The sequence below is a fragment of the Corylus avellana genome, chromosome 6 (assembly GCF_965113065.1).
Source record: "Corylus avellana chromosome 6, dhCorAvel1.hap1.2, whole genome shotgun sequence".
Taxonomy (NCBI): Eukaryota; Viridiplantae; Streptophyta; class Magnoliopsida; order Fagales; family Betulaceae; genus Corylus; species Corylus avellana.
In genome coordinates, this window is record NC_142495.1 from 16,618,651 (window position 1) to 16,639,545 (window position 20,895).

The following is a 20,895-nucleotide window of genomic DNA, read 5'->3' on the forward strand; positions in this document are numbered from 1 at the left end:
GGAAGTGTGCTCGAGCGCCTAATCCAGAGGGATCAAGTGTAGTCATGTGATTGAACATCCAATCTAGATGGATCGATCACAGTCGTGCACTGGAACACAGTGAAGTCGGCAGACCCGTTTTGGAAGGATTCTAATCCAACTCAAACTGGATTTTGGAGTTGCTAGGCTGCAGGAATCTACTAGGGTTGTTCCAAACTCTGTAAATACTCCCTCAATTCGTCCAAATAGAAGACACAAGATTTGGGAGAGGAATTGGAGGCTAGATCAAAAAGTGTTTTCGGTTTTTCTTCTTTTCCTTATTATTTTCTTATGAGGATGATTTTCATCCGAATTATGCGTGACTAATACTTTAGTTGGGGCTCGATTGAAGCCCTAATCATGTCTCTTTAGGACTCCAATTTGCCTTACTACAATTCATGTTTTGATACTTAACTTGATTATTTTTGGTTTTACTGAATTCCTCACATGAATGTGTTTAATTATCATATGCATATGGTATGGATGTGTTATTTAGGTCAATTTGGATGACCAAGTTCTGGGCCTATTAGAGTGACAAAAGAACCCCATCACAGGTTCTTGGATTAATCAACATGAAAAACCAAAAGTAGATACCATGCTCTAGGCTTCATGTGTTTGTCTATCTCCAAAGTTTTATGCTTTCTTGAAGAACAACTTATTAGATGCCATGCTAAATCTTTTGAGAAAGAAAAAATTTGAGTAGATACCATACTTAATTCGTTGCTTAGGGATATCAATAGCCTAAGGAGTAGATACCATGCCCTTAGGTTGGCAAATATTGAGTATCTTGATACAGTTGTAGCATTGTGCATGTTGTTTATCTTATTCGAGTATGATTAGTGGTGGATATCGAAACCCTACATTTCCTTCTTATTATTTAAACTCAATCTTTTATCTCGTTTCATTCAGATATTTATTTAGGGAATTCTTTTTATGCATAATTTATATTAATCCTCATGGGAATGATCTCGTACTTGCTCTTTATACTATCGTTTTGATCTTGTGCACTTGCGAGCAAAACGTAATTTATTCTCCTATTATTTAGGTGGATATTTGCACAACAAGTTTTTGGCCCTGTTACCGGGGATTGCGTTGAAGGATGTTTAGAAGTTTTTCCTTAAGTTTAGTTAATTATATTTAAATCTTAATTTGTTTATGTTTTTTGTTTTGCAGTTCTGTTTTTGTTTTGTAGAAGTGCAATCGAGCGCCCAATCCAGATGGATCGAGCCTAATCGTGAGATCAATCGCAAATCCAAGGCGATCGAGTGCCTTCTTCCAAATAGCAGCATTGAAGCTACTGTAAGTACATAATCTGATTTTTTTTTTTTTTTTTCATGCAGGGTTGTTGATCTCAGAATTTCGCCATCATTCCATACGATCTAGAAATTGAACGCGCCATTTGACAAAGGCAAAGAGACAACTCCGAAACCTAAGAAGAATTCGAAGTTGAGGATAAGATGGAAGAAAAGCATGTCGAGAATCCACCACTAGCGCGAAGACCTATGAAAAGTTCCTTCATTCCCCAAAACCTCAACTAGCAATCATGCATTGATTTTGAGCCCATTGTGTAGAGCAATTACAATTTATCTTCGCATCTGCTCAGTATGGTTCAATACTATTGAGGCACACCTACAAAGGACCCATATCTGCACATTCGGGATTTCTTCGACCTATGCAAAACGCAGAATATCCATGGCCTAACCGCAGAAGGAATCAGGTTATTTCTCTTTCCTTTTTCCTTAAAAGATAATGCTAAGCTTTTGTTAAATTCTTTGGCTATGGGTTCTATTCACAACTGGGAGGAGTTGGCTGCAAAGTTCTTAAAGAAGTTCTTCACAGCCCAAAGGACAAGTTGAGGAGGGAGATTTAGACCTTCCAACAAAAAGACGAAGACCTTTTCTTCGAAGCATGGGAGCACTTTAAAGAGCTACTTCTAAAATGCCCAGATCTCAACTTATCTCGAGACGATCAGGTACATGCATTCTATGAGGGTTTAAATGATCCTAACAAAAGTCTTATAGATTCAACTTGTGGCGGCGTGTTGATGGAGAAAAATAGTGAGGAAGCCATAGAACTCTTTGAGACTTTAAGCGAGAACTCCCAACAATTCTCATCCAGAGGGAGACAAGGACTCAAAGGAAAGGGCATATATGAAGTGAGCATAAATGGCGGAGTTCAAACTCAGATGGCTACCATGGAAAGAAAGCTAGATATGCTCGTAAAAGCAATGACTACTCATGACATTTCCCTCGTTCAACAAATTGCACAAGTCAAGGTATGTGCCATATGTTCCCATTTTGACCACACCACTGAGACTTGTCCCATGTCTTCATTTATAGATTAGGAGCAAGCGAATTTTGTGGGACAGAACAATTACCCTTCAAAGAACAATCTGTACTCCAACACTTACAATGCAGGGTGGCGCAACCACCCCAATTTCTCATGGAGTAACAATCAAAATGTTCTTAACCCTCAAGGGCAGCAAAGGAATTTCCAGTAGGGAAATAACCATCAGGCTCCACCATAAGTTGTCCAACCAAATCCAGAGTTGAAAAAGAATGACCTTGAAGGTGCTATACTCCAATTTTTAACTACGCAACAACAAACCAATGCACAGACCAATCAAACTATTCAAAAATTGGAGGCCACTACAAGTCAAGCTATTCAAAGACTAGAAGCACAAGTGGGGCAGATGGCCAAGGAGCTGAGCAAAGAAAGAGGGGCAAATTTTCATCCCAAACAATACCTAATCCAAGAGGTCATGAGCAACTACAGGCCCGAGAATAGTAGCACTGAAGCTACTACCAAAGCGCTTGAGCCACAAGTAGATGGAGCTCGAGCGCATCTGCCCAGATCAGTGGTACTGAGGCCACTTCATGCACTGAAAAGCCATATCCTTTAAAATTTTATGTTTTGTTTTAATTTTTGTTTCGTTTTCTATTGATTAATTTTTAGTTTCTATTTTATTTTATGTTTGTAGTTTTCCTTTGTTTTGTTTTAGTAGTTTGTTTTTCAAGGACAAGTGTTCTTGCAAGTTTGGGGGTATGCTACGAGTCATACCTATTCCAACCAGTTTTCTCATCGCCCTGGTATTATCTTTCTATTTTCTCTACACATTGAGGACAATGTGTAATTCAAGTTTAGGGGTATGGAACACACACACACACACACTTTCTCCAAAAGTTTTGGAAATCATGCTCATGTTATTCTTGAGACTTTGCTAGATCTAAAAGCTGTGATTTGAATTTCATTGGTGAGCTTAGAATGTTAAACACATGATCATATGGCCAGAACTCTAAGTCTTGTTACTTACTTTTGGCATTTGAGAATTCACTTGTTTCGATTTGAATTGCCACAAGCACATTAGCACATAGTTTGTGAGGTATGACATGTGAACCTGATTGTGTATGTTTTCAAGGTCTTGGGTGAAGCTGGGTGACTTGTTGGATGGATACCTAGGCATTTAAAAAAAAAAAATGATCATTGTGAGCTTTTCACTAAGTAACTGGATCTCTTGCCTCATCAAGCAATGAGAGTTCACGTCAAAAGGTGAAAAGTTTGATTTGGTTAATGTCATGGCTGGTTTGGTCTCGTAGCCTTTTTCACTCGAGTTAGTAAGCCCATAGGGGTGTTCTTAAACCTAGTGCCTAAAACCATCTAGTTTGGGAAGCATTGGCCTAACACTTGTTACATGGGTCAATTAGAAAGTTTAAGGAAACTAAGCATTGCACAGCCTGACCAAAAAGAAGAAAGAAAGAATGCTCTTATTGTTATGCCATGGTTATTCATTCCGATGGGAATCTCAGTGAACTTTGAGGTATTAAGTCATTGCATATTGGAAGTAATTTGAAGCGTCATAATTATGTGTTGGTTCACTTTACAAAAAATTGAACTTGTGATGCCTTAGCCTGTCATTTGTAAGTGGTTAGACTTTGGAATTCCAATTCATTTTGAAGATGGGGTTTATCCTTTTAAGCTTGCTAATGAATGAAAATCATTGTTTTAAGTGAAACTTCAATCTTATGGATGACATGATTTTGCATAAGTGGGTAGCATTTCTGTTAAACCCTCATGAGACTTCACTCGTCCTACTAGCGATGCCTAGGGGTTTAAAAAGCTTGTTGTACAGGCTAAATTCAATCATGTTTCCCATGACAATGGAGGTAGAGTAGTTGTTGTTTTATGTTCTTTTTATTTTTTAGTTTCGTCCTGCTAAGAGACTAGTAATATGTAAGTTTGAGGGTGTAACAAGTACTTAATGTTACACATTCAAGCCCCTTAATTCATATATGTTAATCTCTTAGTTTTGCTATAAGTTGATGTTTTGTGTTGTTTTTGTGTTTTCTTGCATTTTTTAGGATTTTAAAGAAAAACAAGCATTTCCGGCAAGTTCCAAACTTAGAAGATATTTTGGGAAAAAGGCTAAAGGAAGTGCACTCAAGCGCCCAATCCAAAGGGATCGAGTGTACTCGTGCGCTGGAACACAGTGAAGTCGGCAGACCCGTTTTGGAAGGATTCTAATCCAACTCAAACTCGATTTTGGAGTTGTTAGGCTGCACAAAATCAACTGGGGTTGCTCCAAACTCTATAAATACTCCCTCAATTCGTCCAAATATAAGACATAAGCTTTGGGAGAGGAATTGGAGGCTAGATCAAGAAGGGTTTTGGGTTTTTCTTCTTTTCCTTATTATTTTCTTATGAGGATGATTTTCATCTGAATTATGTGCAACTAATACTTTAGTAGGGGCTCGATTGAAGCCCTAATCATGTCTCTTTAGGATTTCAATTTACCTTGCTACAATTCATGTTTTGATACTTAACTTGATTATTTTCGGTTTTATTGAATTCCTCACATGAATGTGTTTGATCATCATATGCATGTGGAATGGATGTTTTATTTAGGACGATTTGGATGATCAAGTCCTGGGCCAATTAGAGTGACAAAAGAACCACATCATAGGTTCTTGGATTAATCAACGTGGAAAACCGGAAGTAGATACCATGCTCTAGGCTTCATGTGTTTGTCGATCTCCATAATTTTATGCTTTCTTGAAAAACAACTTAGTAGATATTATGCTAAATCCTTTGAGAGAGAAAAGAATTAGAGTAGATACCATGCCTAATTCATTGCTTAGGGAGATCAATAGCCTAAGGAGTAGATACCATGCCCTTAGGTTGGCAAACATTAAGTATCTTGATACGGTGGTAGCATTGTGCATGTTGTTTATCTTATTTGAGTATGATTAGCGGTGGATATCGAAACCCTACCTTTCCTTCTTATTATTTAAACTCAATTTTTTATCTTATTTCATTTAGATATTTATTTAGGGAATTCTTCTTAAGCATACTTTATATCAATTCTTGTGGGAATGATCTCGTACGTGCTCTCTATACTATTGTTTTGATCTTGTGCACTTGCGAGTAGAACATACATTTATTCTCCTATTATTTAGGTGGATATTTGCAAAACATGTGTTGCCTTGTTTACTTGCTCGTGATGAAGATGGTTACTTTGGAGGATTGTTTAAGAAAGTCTACCAAAGGGTCGATAAAGGAGATGCGCTGATTGTAGATGTTCACGATGGAGACAAGCTGAGAGGTTTGTCATTCTTATTAAGTTTAGAGGTGCTCAAGGGTGTGGGTATCGTCTATTATGTAACTGTGAATCTTCTTTTAGTGATTTCCTGGGTTTGGCTACCCTTGAGTGATTTTTACCTTGAGGTGCTCAAGGGTTTTCCACTTCGTAAACAAACCTTGTGTTGTGGCTGTGTTTGTTTTATACTTCCGCTATGCATGTTATATGTTTGATAATATGGCGTAGTCATTCTCTGTTGAATACTTGGTTGCAAGAGGTAGAACACAATCCGTATAAACTTTCAATTGGTATTGAAGCAGGTTCACTCGGTTTTTTACTAACGTCTTGAGTGTGTTTGTTGACCTCTTAGATATAGAGCCAAATACATCATTTACTTCATTTTCTAATGCCCCTCCTATATTCAATGGGAATGATTATACTCAGTGGAAAGTCCGTATGAAAGCCTACTTTAAGGGGCTGAATGACAACATATGGATTACCATTGAGAATGGTTTTAATAAGCCAGATGGTGATTTTGACAAGTGGAGCAAAGTAGATAGGACGAAGAGCAACTAGAATAACCGTGGGTTAAGTTTCATCTTCAACTGTGTATCTTCAGATGAGTTTCGTTGGATTACACTTTGTGAGATTTCGAAGGAAGCTTGGGATATTCTTGAGAAAACCCACGAAGGGTCAAAGGGAGTGAGGCAGGCCAAACTCCAAATGTTGATGTCTTGTTTTGAGATTATAAACATGATGGAGGAAGAATCTTTTGGTGAGTTCTACATCAAGTTGAATGATATTGTGAAAAAGTGTCTGAAGTGAGAGTGTTGAAAAAATTCTTCCCTCCACGTTTTGACCACAAAATAACTGTTGTTGAAGAAGGCAAGGATGTAGAGTTACTGGATGTTTATGAATTGGTAGGTTCTCTTACAAGATATGAGAGGAGGAGATTCTCTCCTGAAGCTAAGAGCATAGCACAAAAAAACCACCAAGAAAGAAAAGGAAGTTGTTCATGAAGAATCAAGTAATGATGAGCCCTCTGACTCTGAACCAATAGCTATGCTAACCAGGAACTTCCAGAAGTATCTGAAGAATGTTAAATGGACTAGAAGAAGATCATCGGAGTGGCCAATCAAAGGAGAAGCTCAGAAGGATCCAAGAGATAAATACTACAGAGACAAGAAAACTCATTTTCCTCAATGCTATGAGTGTCAGGGATATGGTCACATCAAGGCTGACTATGGAAACCAGAAGAATGCAAAAGAAAATGCCATGAATGCATCCTTGAGTAATGAATAAGTGTCAAATGACTCTGATGACCAAAAATGGAAGAAAGTTGCCTGCATGGCATTTCTTGCTGCCATTCAAGGTTCCAATGATTATGGTTTACCTGAGACAGATGGCAATGCTTATGAGGAGAATTCAGATGAAGGTTCAGTGAAAAGTTGTAGCCATATTGTGTCCCATGACACTCTTGTCAGAAATTGCACAGATGCTAGGAAAAAGTGCAAAGAACTCCTGAAGCAACTGGTTGCAATTGAAGAGGAAAACATATCTCTTCGAAATCTGTTGGATTCTTCCTACATGACTGAAAAATATCTGAAGGTTGAGAATAATTCATTAGTGACCAAATTGTTTGATACTAACAAAATTTGTGTGAGTTTGCAGGATGAAAATTAGTTTATGACGAAAAAAAATGGATGGGATCAAGGGTTCGTAAGAGGCTCAAAATGAGGAATCTTTTAATGAATCCCCTTCATCAAAATTGTATACCATACTAAGCTTGCAAAAGCTCTTTGGCGACATACATGGACTTGGTTCTAATCAGAATGATTCTACTTCAAGAAATGTGATAGCTTTGAAAAAATTGATTAATTTTGTCCCTGTCACACATGCTTCACACATTGTGTCAAGTAGCTCTGATGTAAATGACAAGGGTGAGGGTAGAATGGCATCTAAGCCTCCTCATTTTATAGGAATGAAAAGGTTAAGTGGACAAATCTCACTTGCCCCTATGAGGAGAACTCATTTTCAAAGGAAAGTTCTCACTTGTCATTTTTGTGGCAAAAGAGGTCATATCCGACCTTACTACAACCAACTTTCTCAGAAATATCCAATTAGAAAGACTTCTAATGATTATGAGTTTGAGACTCACAATGATCCCTATAATCAAATCATTTCTCTTATGAAGGACATTACCTTTAGGTTGGACAAACTTGAAGGTAATCAAAATCCGTTTTAGGAAGAGATGGGGTTACATGGCTAGTTCTTGTTGCTTACTATGATATTTTGTGTTCTAGCTCTTGTATTGTGTGTTGTAGCATTTCATTTATGATTGTTATTGATGGCTCTTCCTCTAAATATTTTTTGTTTAAATGATCCTTGGGTTAAGACAACATCTCATCTCCTTTGTTTGTGTCTCATTTTATTGAAATGAGTTGCTTCTTTTGTCTGTATTGATTCTATGAGAACGCAGTTGATCTAATTTCTTTCATTTAAAGTGATTCCTGAGTAAGTCTTTTGGTTATCAATCTGTCAAAGGTATTCCCCACAAAGCGCAAGTTTCAAAACTAGGATACACCCTTCACTCAGTGTCTCATGTCTATTCAATTTGAAACTCAGTTTTTGACCTTTTGCAAACTGACCTCATATGTCTGAATTCTCAAATGTTCATGGCATCATCTCCTTCAATGACAAGCAAATTGATCAAAGATCATGTGTGTCTTCATAACTCTGAACTTCAAATTATGTCTTACCTTTTTTGATCCTTATAGAAAAAGCCAGTGTCTATGAATTGCGATAAAAGGTGAAAGACCCAAGGGATTGATAACTCTTCAAATAATTATTTTAGACAATTGGGGAGGAATGGGTGTGTAAGTTTTTCTCTCAAAGAATTAGGGAAGAAGGGTTTGACCTTTGTCTAAAGTTATAAACAATTTCCTGCATAACATCTTGACATATGAGGGTTGAATTGTGTATCCACTGTTTTTGAAACGATCACTAACTTCACTATTTATGCCTTAACTAGATTGACTTTCCAAATTACTTCTTGTGAGAATCAAATCTGTGAATGTCTTTGCTGCAACTTGTGTGTTCAGAGGGTTAATCAATTACTGAACCTATTGTTTAACTTCTTTAAACCTGTGTTTTAGGGTTTTGTCATTGAATGGCCAAAGGGGGGGAGATTGTTAGGTTTTAGGTTGGCCATATTCAATGAAATTTCTTGTATGTTTATGTGTTTAAAAATTTATTGTGCTTTGGGTAGTTGATTCTAAGGTTTTTTGGGCTTCTTGAAGTGTTCCCTATTTTCCAGTTAGAAGTGCCGTCAGAACGAGGTTTGTAATGAGACTGAATGAAGATCCATCTGTTTTCCCATCAGAAGTACAGTCAAAACGGGGACATGTAATGGGAGCAAAAATGGTCTCCCTAGTTTCTCGTCAGGAACTGCGTCAGGATGAGGATGTAACGGAGTAAAGGTTGGACTCCCTAGTTTCTTGTCAGGAGTCCTGTTAGGAGGAGATATATGACGGACTTGGTTGTTGAAGCCTCTATTTTTCTCATTGGGAATGTCGTCAAGACAAGACATGTAACAGGGAGTTACTGTGGCCGCATCAAGAGTCTTGTTAGGATGAGACATGTGAGGGGAGCAGAAGATGGGGTCTCTAGTTTCTCATCAGGAACGGCGTCAGAGTGAGGATGTGATAGGAGCAAAAGTTGGACTCCCTGGTTCTTCTTTAGGAACCCCGTCAGAATGGGGCAAGTAACGGGAGCAAAGTTGAGCTCCCTAGTTTCTCATTAGGAAGCTCGTCAAAATGGGACAAGTATCGAGAGCAAAATTGAAGCCTCTGTTTTATTGCCAGGAACCCCGCCAGGACGGGACATGTAATGGGACCAAAGTTGGACTCCCTAGTTTCCCATCAGCTGGTGCGTTAAGACGGGACATGTGATGAAGATGAAACACTTGTTCTTCCCATCATAACGGAACTGCTTTCTTGTTAAGATGTGAAATTCTCAGATCTACGAATTTGTTCTTTCCGTCATAACGGGAAAGTGTCCTGTTAGGACGTGACAAAGAAATGGGTCTCCTATAAATAGTCTTCCTGTCACTATTCTTTCTTCAGACTTTGGAATTTTATTTTGAGAGCTCTCTCTTCTCTGAAGTCTCGTTTTCTCCACTAGCACTAGGTCTTGGTGGTATTGATATTCAAGAGGGGATGTGATATAGCTTGAAACTACCCATTCTCTTGTTTGGTGTCTTAGCCTTTGGCGTGTTGCCTTGCTTGCTTGATGATGATAAAGATGGTATCTTTGGTTGGTGTTTGCCGTTTGAGGAAAAAGTCTACCGAATGGTCGGTAAGGAGAAGTACTACTTGAAGATGGTCACGATGGAGACAAGCTGGGAAGCTAGTTGTTCTTACTAAGTTTAGAGGTCCTCAAGGTTGTGAGTATTGTCTATTCTGTCATAGTGAAACTTCATTTACTGGTTTCCTGGGTTTGGCTGTCCTGGAGTGGTTTTTACCTTGAGGTGCTCAAGGGTTTTCCACTTCGTAAACAAAATCTGTGTTGTGGTTGTGTTCGTTTATTTTTCCATTGTGCATGTTTTGTTTTTATTGATATGGCTTAGTTATTCACTGTTGAATATTTTTGTTGTTAGAGGTAGAACACGATCCTTATAAACTTTCAGGATTGGAGGAGGACTCCTATCAATTCCGCCCCCTTGGACACCCTTGTCCTCAAGGTCGTAGGTAGGACGTTGTATATCCGCTGTGTGCATGTAGAGAACTTTGATGATCATCTCTCGCTTCTTCATTTTTGGTGTCTACTTCCAACAGGTTATCCACAACATGTCCCTCTCCTTTGGCAAATTTACCCTCAACTATGAATAATTTTTTTGATGTTGGGGAGTAAACCATTCGTTACAGCTAAAACAAAGCCCATTTTCTAGCCTTCGCTGCATTTCCTCCCATGAGACCTTCTTCACTTGGGTTTGTGAGCCATGAGGTTGCGGGTTGGAGTTTGGTGGATTGGCTGGCGGTGGAATCTTTTTTATGCGTTGTAAGTCATCCTCCCTCATGCGCGCCAATTCTACGACCTCACGCAATGTTCAAGGCTAGAACATCCTCACATCAGTGGAGATGTTAGGCTTTAAACCTTCCAAAAAGGTGCCGATCAAGGCCTTTTTGTGGCCATAGAACCACCCAATTGGCGAGTCTCTCCAACTCCTTCAGATAATCTCTCAAAGTGCCCCGCTGTTGCACTCATGAAAGGGATTTATCATAAGCTTCAAATTCTATTGGGTCAAACCGAGCCAACAATTGCTTCTCAAAGATGATCTATGTAACAGCTATATTGTCAACTTGGTAACTGTTTTTCGCCATTTCCACTGCTGATTTTCCTCCTCTTCTAGGTAAAAGGTAGCGAGCGTGACCTTCTTATCATCCTCGATTTTTTGATACTCAAAGAATTGAGCAACTTGATCAAGCAACACAAGGGGATCGTCCCCTGAGAATCTAGGCATATCCATTTTCATGAGTTTGGTGTAGGGGCCATTCGTGTGGTGGTCACAATTGTGACTTTGCCGTGAATGGTGTGGATTTGTAATCTCCGTCCCTGGTTGGCGTGAAGATTCACCACCGAACTTAGCGAAACTTGTCGATAGCTCCTTCAAGGTACACTCAATGGACTCAGTAGTATAGGTTAACTTTTGAGTAGACTCTGTGTGCGCCAGCATGTCGATTTCCAGCTTTTCAATGTGGTCCTTCTGGGTTGTCATTGCTCTAATACCAATTGATAGGTGCAAACAAGGGAATGAATACTTGTGGCCGATAGTCGTTATAGAATCTGGGAATGTTATTTATAATTTCTCCACTTAAAGTAGGAGACACCAATACGCATACATGTTTGATTAAATCTTTGCATAGTCATCTCATAACCTTCTGACTCTATAAATTGACTAGCACTCCTATTGGGCATGAATAACACATCTTCTGATAAACACCACTACTACCTTCTTGATATCTGATTGCTAGATAATGATAAACATAATTATTACGTCCTCTTGATGAGTGCTATCTTCTCTCCCTCTCTTATCTCTATCCACGTGCTTGAGCTTGTCCAGGTAATAGGATTGGAGGACTCCTATCATTAACATGTTCGGAGTGTAATTTCCCAAATTTTAATCCATAAGATCAAGGTATTTTATGGAAAGAGTATTGACTATGTTGAATTTTCCTTAAGTTATCGAATGAGGCTCGGTAAAATTTGGATAAATGATTCATTTGAAGAGGATTTTAAAGTATTAAAGAGATTTTTATTGTGGACTATGATAGTTTTCGTGAGTTGTTTTGGGCTCTAAATAATTAAAAGATAAAAGCTGGCATATATGTATTTGATTTAGTGTTACGAAAATGGAATGGTTGACTGAATATCATGTGACTGGAAAAATTTGATCAATTGATCGTAACACTCAGAAAAGCATGACGAGGGCAAATGAGCATTTAATGAGTATGATTGGTCAACCTCGATTGACTAATGTAAGGCTCCGATCGATTAAAATTATGATGATTAGATCTAGCAAATTTTGATCTTTCGATCTATCAAATTGACAAAGCATCATGCAAGTATGTGAGAAATGACACACATTCCTCCCCCCCCACGCACAAGGATTCTGAGAAGGAGATTAGAAAGGTGAAACTGCAAAGGAGATTGGCTTTATAACAATTGTTTAAAATGATGCGTGCTATGTTTCAATGATTGTTTGACTATGTTATTTACTGAAAATGATATTGTATGTGTGAATATTAAGTATATGTGTAAATGAAATGTTATGTAGATTGCACATAAAATGTTATAGGATGAATGATGACAAGCAATGATACCGTTAATGTGTGATATAAATAAATGAATTGGTTGTGAGAACACATCAAATATCGTTACATGAAGGTTCGATCTCAATGTGGGTATGTCCATCGACTGTTAGGTGGGGCTAGGCCGACAGGGTTATGAAGATAGGAGATGTATGGGCCAAGTCTGATGACTATAGAATGCACAACCTTGACTCTAGGGTTAATCAAAGTGAAGATATAAAACAAAAAGATAGTAAGGAAATGAAAGCACCTCATAGTAATAATACATATGTTTTGATGAAAATGATGATGCTTATGATGAAAAGAAAGTTTATAAAATAAATGTTTTTAGTAAACTGATTTATGAAAGGAACATTTGCTGAAGATAGATTTGTGAAAGAAATATAATTTACAAAAAATCATTTTACGAAAGAAATTTTTATGAAAGAAGCGTTCCGATTAATTGATTTTAATGTTTCAATAAAATGATAAATGTTTATGACAAAAGTTATTTTTTCATATTTATGACGCTTATTATAACTGTAAGATGATATAGTATTTTGATGATGGCTAGAGTTCATGCAGTCACACACTAGCACAACCATACTTGCTTATTGGGCCAAAGACTCATCCTTCCACTAGTAAATATTATTTATAGAGCAAAGAAGAATAGTGTCTAATCTTATGGTTATATGTAAAGTTGTAAGAAAACAAATTATATTTGTGAATATATTGTAACGGAAGAAGGAGAGAGAAGAGAGAGAGCGGAAGCATAACAATGGATTACATTGTATTGAGTAGTGTTGTCTATAAATGAATACAGATGCCTCTATTTATAGAGAGGCTATGAGTGATAGGCAAGTAACCCTAGACTAATTAAAGTAGGGAATAAACCCTAATAGGAAAGACAATAAACCCTAGAATGATATATAAAATATTCTAACATATGTAATGATTATTGATTAAACGAGTTCACGAAATGTTTATTACTTTATGACAAATAATAAAGCTTTGGTGTAATTGTGTAAATATTGAAAGTTTTTAAATTTATCCATTGTTCCAGCTTTATGGTTATGTATTGATTATATTTATACTGCAAAATGATAGAATAACATATTTACAACTTACAAGTAGAAAAAAAAAAAGGGGGCTTACATAGATTTCGTTGTTGGTTTTAAGAACTTGTGGTGAGAAATGTTTGGTTTGGTTAGTTGGATGTTAGAATACAAAATTAGACACTATGTAATTTTTGGGTAGGCAGGCCAAAATTTCTAACCACTAGCTATAAAACGTTCATTTTTGTGAAATTTGAAAGGTTATTTTAAAAGTTTAAAGATTTATGAATGAGAAAACCTTTGAGATAAATTTAATGTTAGTTGGATTAGTTATAAATCGTATTAGGTGAGGTGGTCAAGTTGGATAGTGTAGAACCTTCTGGGTGACCCGAAAATTCTTGTCACTACTTGGCATTCCATTTTGTGAAACTTGAAAAGTTTGTTTTAAGGACCTAAATGTCTATGAAATAGGAAACATTTGGGACTACTTTCATGTTGATTGGACTAGTATAAAGAAATTTATGAATTTTATAAAATTAGTGGTCAAGTTTGACAGTCAAGGATTTCCTTAATTGGTGATCCGAAAATTTTAGCCACTACTTGATGTTCATTTTTTGAGAAACTTCAAAATTTGTTTACGGGCCAGGCTTAAAGATTTGTGAAAGATAAAAAATTTGAGTTAATTTAATTACAGGATATACTTTAAGACGAGTTTTCATGTTATAATTTGGATGTGTCCTAATGGTTTTCACAAGGCAAGATAATCAGGTTCGACAAAGTACATGAAATGTATCATACAACTAATAAACTTAGGTTATGATTATATTTGGAAATGTGGTAGCCCAGGATGTTAAGGTTAATTTGGAATAGATATTGTAATGGTTGAGTGGCCATAATTAATGGTTGAAATCCTTATAATAGACATTGGACAGTTTTGATTCATAGTCAAAATAGAGTTGTGTTGGGATGTTGAATTCGTCATGTCAAGAACCTTTTTGAAATGTGCTAGATACCCATATTAAAAGCCTACACCTATTCAATCATTGAGAAAATCTGTGGCAGAACTTTAGTTAGGGTTTTGTCCCTATCAAAGAAGGCTGGGAAGAATTTTGACATGTAATAAGCTTTGAATCCATGAGAAAATAGCAAATTAGGGTTTCGTGGTTAGGTTTCCATTTGTTGAAACTAGGGTTAGCTATAAATGGAAAGTTAGGATTTTTATGAAAGAAAAAACCGGACTAATGAGAAAACTAATTTCACATGATAGGGTCTGTAATATCCTAGTGAAATTAACCTGAGATAGGATTTTTGGCCGTGACTTAGTTGAATAAGTTCTGACCGTAAGTTTAAACTCGATAAGCTCGGGAGTGCTTGTGGGACTAACATAGATATATATCTTGGACCCTAAATAAATAAGAATATTTTGGAATAAAAAGGAAAAATTTGGCCATAAAAAGAGAAACTGTTTCACATAAGGCAGAAATTTGGGTTCAAAAATTAGGAAAACGAAAAAAAAAAAAAAAAAAAAAGAAATATTTAGGAGAAACTTCACTTAAAGGTCCCTGAACTACCACTCTTTTTGAGAAGACATCACCCCCCCCCCCCCCCAAATTTCAAAAACTCTCAATTTTACTCCCCTGAACTTTCAATTTGATGCAATGTACCTCTTCCATCAATTTATGGACGTTAAAAGTGATAAAATGACCTCTATACCCATTACATTTTTATAAAATTTTAAATTTACCCTTAATTTCAAATAATAAATTAAAATTAAAAATTAAAAAAAAAAATTGAAAGGTAATTTGGTCTTTTTAGTGGTTTCCGTTAGGGTTTAATAGAAAACATTGATAGGGGGGATGGTCAATTGAATCAAATTGAAAGTTCAGATAGTGAAATTGTGAGTTTTTTAAAATTTGAAGGGTCTTTTCAAAATGAATAGTAGTTCGTGGGTCTTAAATAAAGTTATCTCAAATATTTATTTTGGACATTAAATTTTTAATACCAAAATAGGTTTGAATGGAAATGGAACTGGGACAAAATGGGCCTAAGAACAGCCCAAAGGGCATTCGGCTCATTAAGCTTTATATAAGAAAGAGTATGAATGCTATATACCACAACATTATTCTACTACTATTCCACTATGCTAATATAGCACTGCCAATCTTTCCTTATATTAGCCTTTATTAAAAGAACAAAAAAAAATCTAACGATAAATTAACAATACCATATAAGTATGGTGAGATAATAATATGCATGGTATATAGCATTATATATTCTATAAATAAAAAAATAAAAAAATGTGATCATCAATTGAGAATGAAATTTTGCATGGGGAAGGGAGGCCATGCATTGGTGTAACCAAGATATTGGACCAAATGTTGGTCCAATCAAAAGCTAAGGATAAAACCATGGTTGTATAAAACCATGGGCTATCTAACCACGGTTAAGAATGACTTTAAATTCCAAAAATTTTAACAACTCTCTCTGTTGCACAATTCAGTCATAGGAGAGAAGCAAAGAAAGGGAGAAAAAGAGAAAGAAAAGAAAGAAAGAAGAAAAATAAATTCGGCCAAGGTGAGTTCGCCACGATTTTGGCATGCAAAATTATTTTAGCTCACATGCATCATGCATGATTGTAATCTTTTTTTACATGGTAAACTCTATTATGGCCAAATGATTTTATGCTATGTAGATCGAAATGAAGAAAGCTATGTGCATGTAAATTTTTGGTTATGTCCGAATGGTGTGTTGTGAAATTTGATTTGCACGGCGAAGTTTTGCATGTATCCTAATGTGTCATACATAGTAGATTTTTCTTAAGGCCAAATGGTTTCATGTTGCGGTTAGATTTGTGTTATGTAATGTTCAAAAGTGATTAAATGGAAGCTGTCCATGCATGGGATTTGTAGGGAATATCAGGTGTGGGGCCGGTTGCGGGTGCGGGTGCGGGTGGTATTCTCTCCCTCAATGGCTTCTCCTTAACTAAGAAAGCGTTGTTTCTCATCTGCTTCCTTTTCTCCATCATCTCCTTCGAAGGAGACCGACCTTCTGCTATAGTCGTCATGATGTTGTCTCTCTTATTAAAGCAAGAACCCAGTCCTCCTCGCATTTTAGCGATGAAGGTGGAGAATGAGGTTGATGAGGTGGCAGAACTGCTTGCATGGCTTCTACGTTCGGGACTCGATTCTGTGTGATTGGAGTGGTAGTTGCGGGTTCTTCTATTGTGAGCCTCCACATTCTCCTCCGTCAAATCTGAATGCTTGGATGATGATGATGATGATTGGCTCTTTCTCCTCATAACCCTTCCTACCTTGAAAAGGGTGGGATCGGATGATGATGGGTTCAGCATTAATCGCGCTGCACAAGGGGGACGCCCAACTTGTACAAATCTTCTTGTTGCTTGGGAGAATGAAGATAATGATGTGGGGGGAAACATGTTTTGGCGTTGATACAAATTACAGAAGTGTCGATGAATTCCAGGTGGAACGGCTGCGTTTAGGGCGACAACATCAAAGAAATAGAGTTTGACGCGTGAGAGGTCAAAGTGAAGAACAAATAATTTATTTATTTATTATTATTATTATTTTTTTATACATATCCAGAAAGAAAGAAGAACAGGAAGAAATAAACTGAAGAGGGGATCTTTCCCACTAACAATTTGTATCGATTCCGCTTATCTCACAGCCCATTTGCAGTTGCTGACCAGCCGGCATTGTATTACACTTTTTTCTTTCTTTTTCAATTTTTTTATTTTTTTATTTTTTTATTTTTAATTTTAGTCTTATTGCGTTATATTATTATTTTGAAATTGGCGTTAAGCTCTTACACTCGCGTGTTTACCTTTATTTCATAAGACACTCAGTTTATTTTTTACTTTTTTTAAAATAATAATAATAATATCATTCTTAAAACAAAAAGAATACCAAAAACACCTAGCATTCCACTAAAAAAATAAGGGTTAATAACTTTTTTAATACTTAGGTTTTCACTTTTTTATTTTTTACCATTTAGATTTTAATTCATATCACAGATAATACATAATTTATAGATAAATACCAATTTAATACTTTCGTTACCATTCTGTCCATCAAACTAATGAACTGACATGTGTTCTAACAAAAATATGGCACGTGTTCTAACCAAAAAAAAATTGTAAAACTAATTAAAAAAATATAAAATAAAATTAAAATAAAAAAGACAAATTAATCTTAATATTTTCTAACATTTCACTAAAAAAATAATCTTAATATTTTATAGAGAGAAGCACGAGATTGAAAGACAAGTGCTGCACACCCACCTTCCACCGTCCAATCCTCCATTGTTAATTGTATAAGTCTTCTTTGAAAAGCTGAATTATTTTAATTAAATAACACAAGGATGAGACAATGGCTGAACGCTGATGCAGGAATCTTTCTTAGTTTGTTGATGCATTGATTCGATTGAACGTGCCCAACTGTCGTAAGTTTTTGATGGAGGAATCTTTCTTAGTTTTTTAATGCTAAATTCATTTTTACTTTGGTACTTTTATTTTCACATATGAGTTTAACTTACATCCGGATGACATCCGGATGAGCCTTAAAACTCATTCTTTGCAGCATCCAATCAATAGGTGACACATAAACAAAAACATAAAAGGTGCACAAAAATAACCTACAATAAACTACACTAAATTTGAAGTCAAAGATAAAAAAAAAATGCTGAAACTCAAAGATGTTGGCCAGACCTAGTCGTCCAGACCCAATGGGTCTAGCATGACCCTCACCCTCTCCGGCACCGTGAGTCGCCTTCTCCGGCGCCATGAGTCACCTTTTTCGGCATTTAGAGTGATAAAATCTCTAAAGGGTTAAACTTCTACCTCTAAGTTTTAGTTTTGAATCAAAAAACGAGTTTTGAGGCATTAGAATTGAGTTTTGAGGCATTAGAATAGGGTCACGGCGGGTGAGAGAGGGTCTGAATGGCTGGGTCTCACCAAATATGGGGTGTTTTTGTTCGGTTCTCATTTTGATTTGGTGGTTTTGTTCTCACTTTAATTTTTTGCCTTTTTCTTGAATTGATGATATGTCACATGTTGATTGGACGCTGTAAAATGGTTGGTTTACACCATGACCTAATAGTAGGGGCTCTCTTTTCATATTCGTATATGTTGTCTATTATTATTAAAACCTATTTTTATATGTTTCTTTAGCCTTTATGATTCTAGCTTTTGTCCTCTAGATATACCATTCGCTATTATAATTGTTATTGAAGAATCTAATATGCTCAAACCGACACTTAGAAAGTGGTTGAATAGATGTTCACTAACAACATGCGGAAGTTAAAAATATTAAGCATGTAACAATTCACAAAATATATATAAAAGCTGTAAATCAAAGAGACATATATTTAGTTACAAAGAGGAAATTTTTTAGAGAACTCTATAAAAATAAAACTTTTTCAGGACAGCTAAACCCAAGAAACCACTCATAATAGAATAACGAGAAATTAGACAATGTCAACACTTACAAAACCTTGTAACTAACAATCCCGTGTACTAGACAAGCGACCCACTTGCCCGCTACCGCAATAGTTCTCCTAGAACTTCTGGAATGTTTCTTCTATGTGATCTCCTTTATAGGAACTCCGATAAGCTTAGGTTGTTTTGGATATGTGGATGAAGACACAACCTCTAACTCTAAGAGAGAAACTTAAAGCTCTAAATCTCCAAAGCTCTCATAGCACAGCCATATTCACTCTTGGAATACGTAAAAACAAATGTGCATAACACACCCTACACATAGGCTACAACACATACCTATTCAAAACAGAATTAGGTTAACATAAAGCGGTTGTGTTCGGACAGGGTTGAGTACATGTCCCGACATGGCTAGGGTTACATATGCGTAAACCCTCAATGTCCGGACATGACAAGCCTAGTGTCCGAACATGCCAAGTAGAATGGACTCTCTTGAATCAGTGTTCGGACACGGCTTTTGGATGTCTAGACATGGCTTGCAAAATGAGCTCTCTGGAATCTGTGTCTTGACACGACTTCTGGTTGTCCGGACATGGCTTGAACTCTTCATGCTGCAACCCATTTTCAACTGATTACAATGGAAACACCGAATGAACCAATCTAAAACTAACAGTTATAATTAGGAAAAATTTCACAAAAGTCCCTTAAATTTTTAAACGTTTTGAGAAGATCATCTAAAGTTTAAAAATTTTCAATTTTATAATTCAAATTCTTAATTTGATGCATCTACTCCCTCCGTCAATTTTTGGCGTTAACCCCTGACTATTACAATTGTTATAATATATAATTATTGTTATAAGATATCATGTTTGACGGTGACTTTTCCAAAAGCACAGCCTTTTTTAAAAATTTTATGTTCATTTATTTTTTTAAAGCATGCTTGAAATTGCATTGCGAAATTGATCTTTTGAATACAGAGTTTTTTTGTCCATGAGCTTTAGTCAAAAATACTACTACTAAAAAACTGTTACTTGTTTGAGAACTACATGTTTTTAGTGTTTTTTTAAGATATTATTGATGTGTGGTAACAAAATTTAAAAAGTACTTTAACTTCAAAATGACAGAGAAAAAAAACATGTCTGAAACAACGTATTGTCCTATCTATATACTTTTACCGCAACCTGCTTATTCTGTAGAAAAAACATATTATGCAAAAAGAAAATGTTCTTAAAAAAAACCTATGTTTATTTGTTTCTTAGTCTTTACAGTCCTAGTTTTCATCCCTAAGAAATAAATACGGAAAAAATATAAATAAGTCTCTTAAACTAACCGATGTTTTTTGAAATAGTCCAATCAAGTTTAAAGTGTGCTAAATCAATACATCAAATTACCAAAATATGTCAAAAAGACCACTTTATTTATTATATTCCTATAATGCCCATATTCTCTTAAAAATTGAAATAAAAAATTAATAACATTAAAATCTAAAAAAAAAAATTATAAAATCAGAAAATTAATTTTTTAGTTTACTATATATATATTTTTTATTAAGAGTGACACATGTTGCCATTTTATTGGCGTTGACATGACATCTAACAGAGTTTGACTCTACTAACTAAATTATTTTTTTGGAATATTCCAGGGAACTCTGAGTTCACTTTCATACGACATAGAACGATCTGTAATTTAGGCCAACCACAAGGACTGATTTTGCATTTATCCCTATTTTTTATACCGCGTGAACAATTTGTAATTTATGCCAACTACAAGTCTACAATGACTAATTTTTTATTTATCTGATTTTTTTGTTTGTTTAAAAAATAGTTTACTTTATTTTTCAAGGAAAAATACAAAATTAATCATTGTGGTTTACTGATTAACAATTAGCTAGCTTCATGTGGTATCAAAATAAACTCAATGGTCCCTAAGCTATGCCAAAAAAATAAT

The 20,895-nt window shown here is 35.9% G+C and overlaps 1 non-coding gene across 1 annotated transcript; it reads right to left on the bottom strand.

Moving 5' to 3' along the window:
* Window positions 1-1,867: 1,867 nt before the first annotated feature.
* Window positions 1,868-1,974, bottom strand: LOC148584946 (small nucleolar RNA R71). Its single transcript, XR_015912765.1, has one exon. It is a non-coding gene; the product is annotated as a small nucleolar RNA R71 (small nucleolar RNA).
* Between the last annotated feature and the right edge of the window lie 18,921 nt (window positions 1,975-20,895).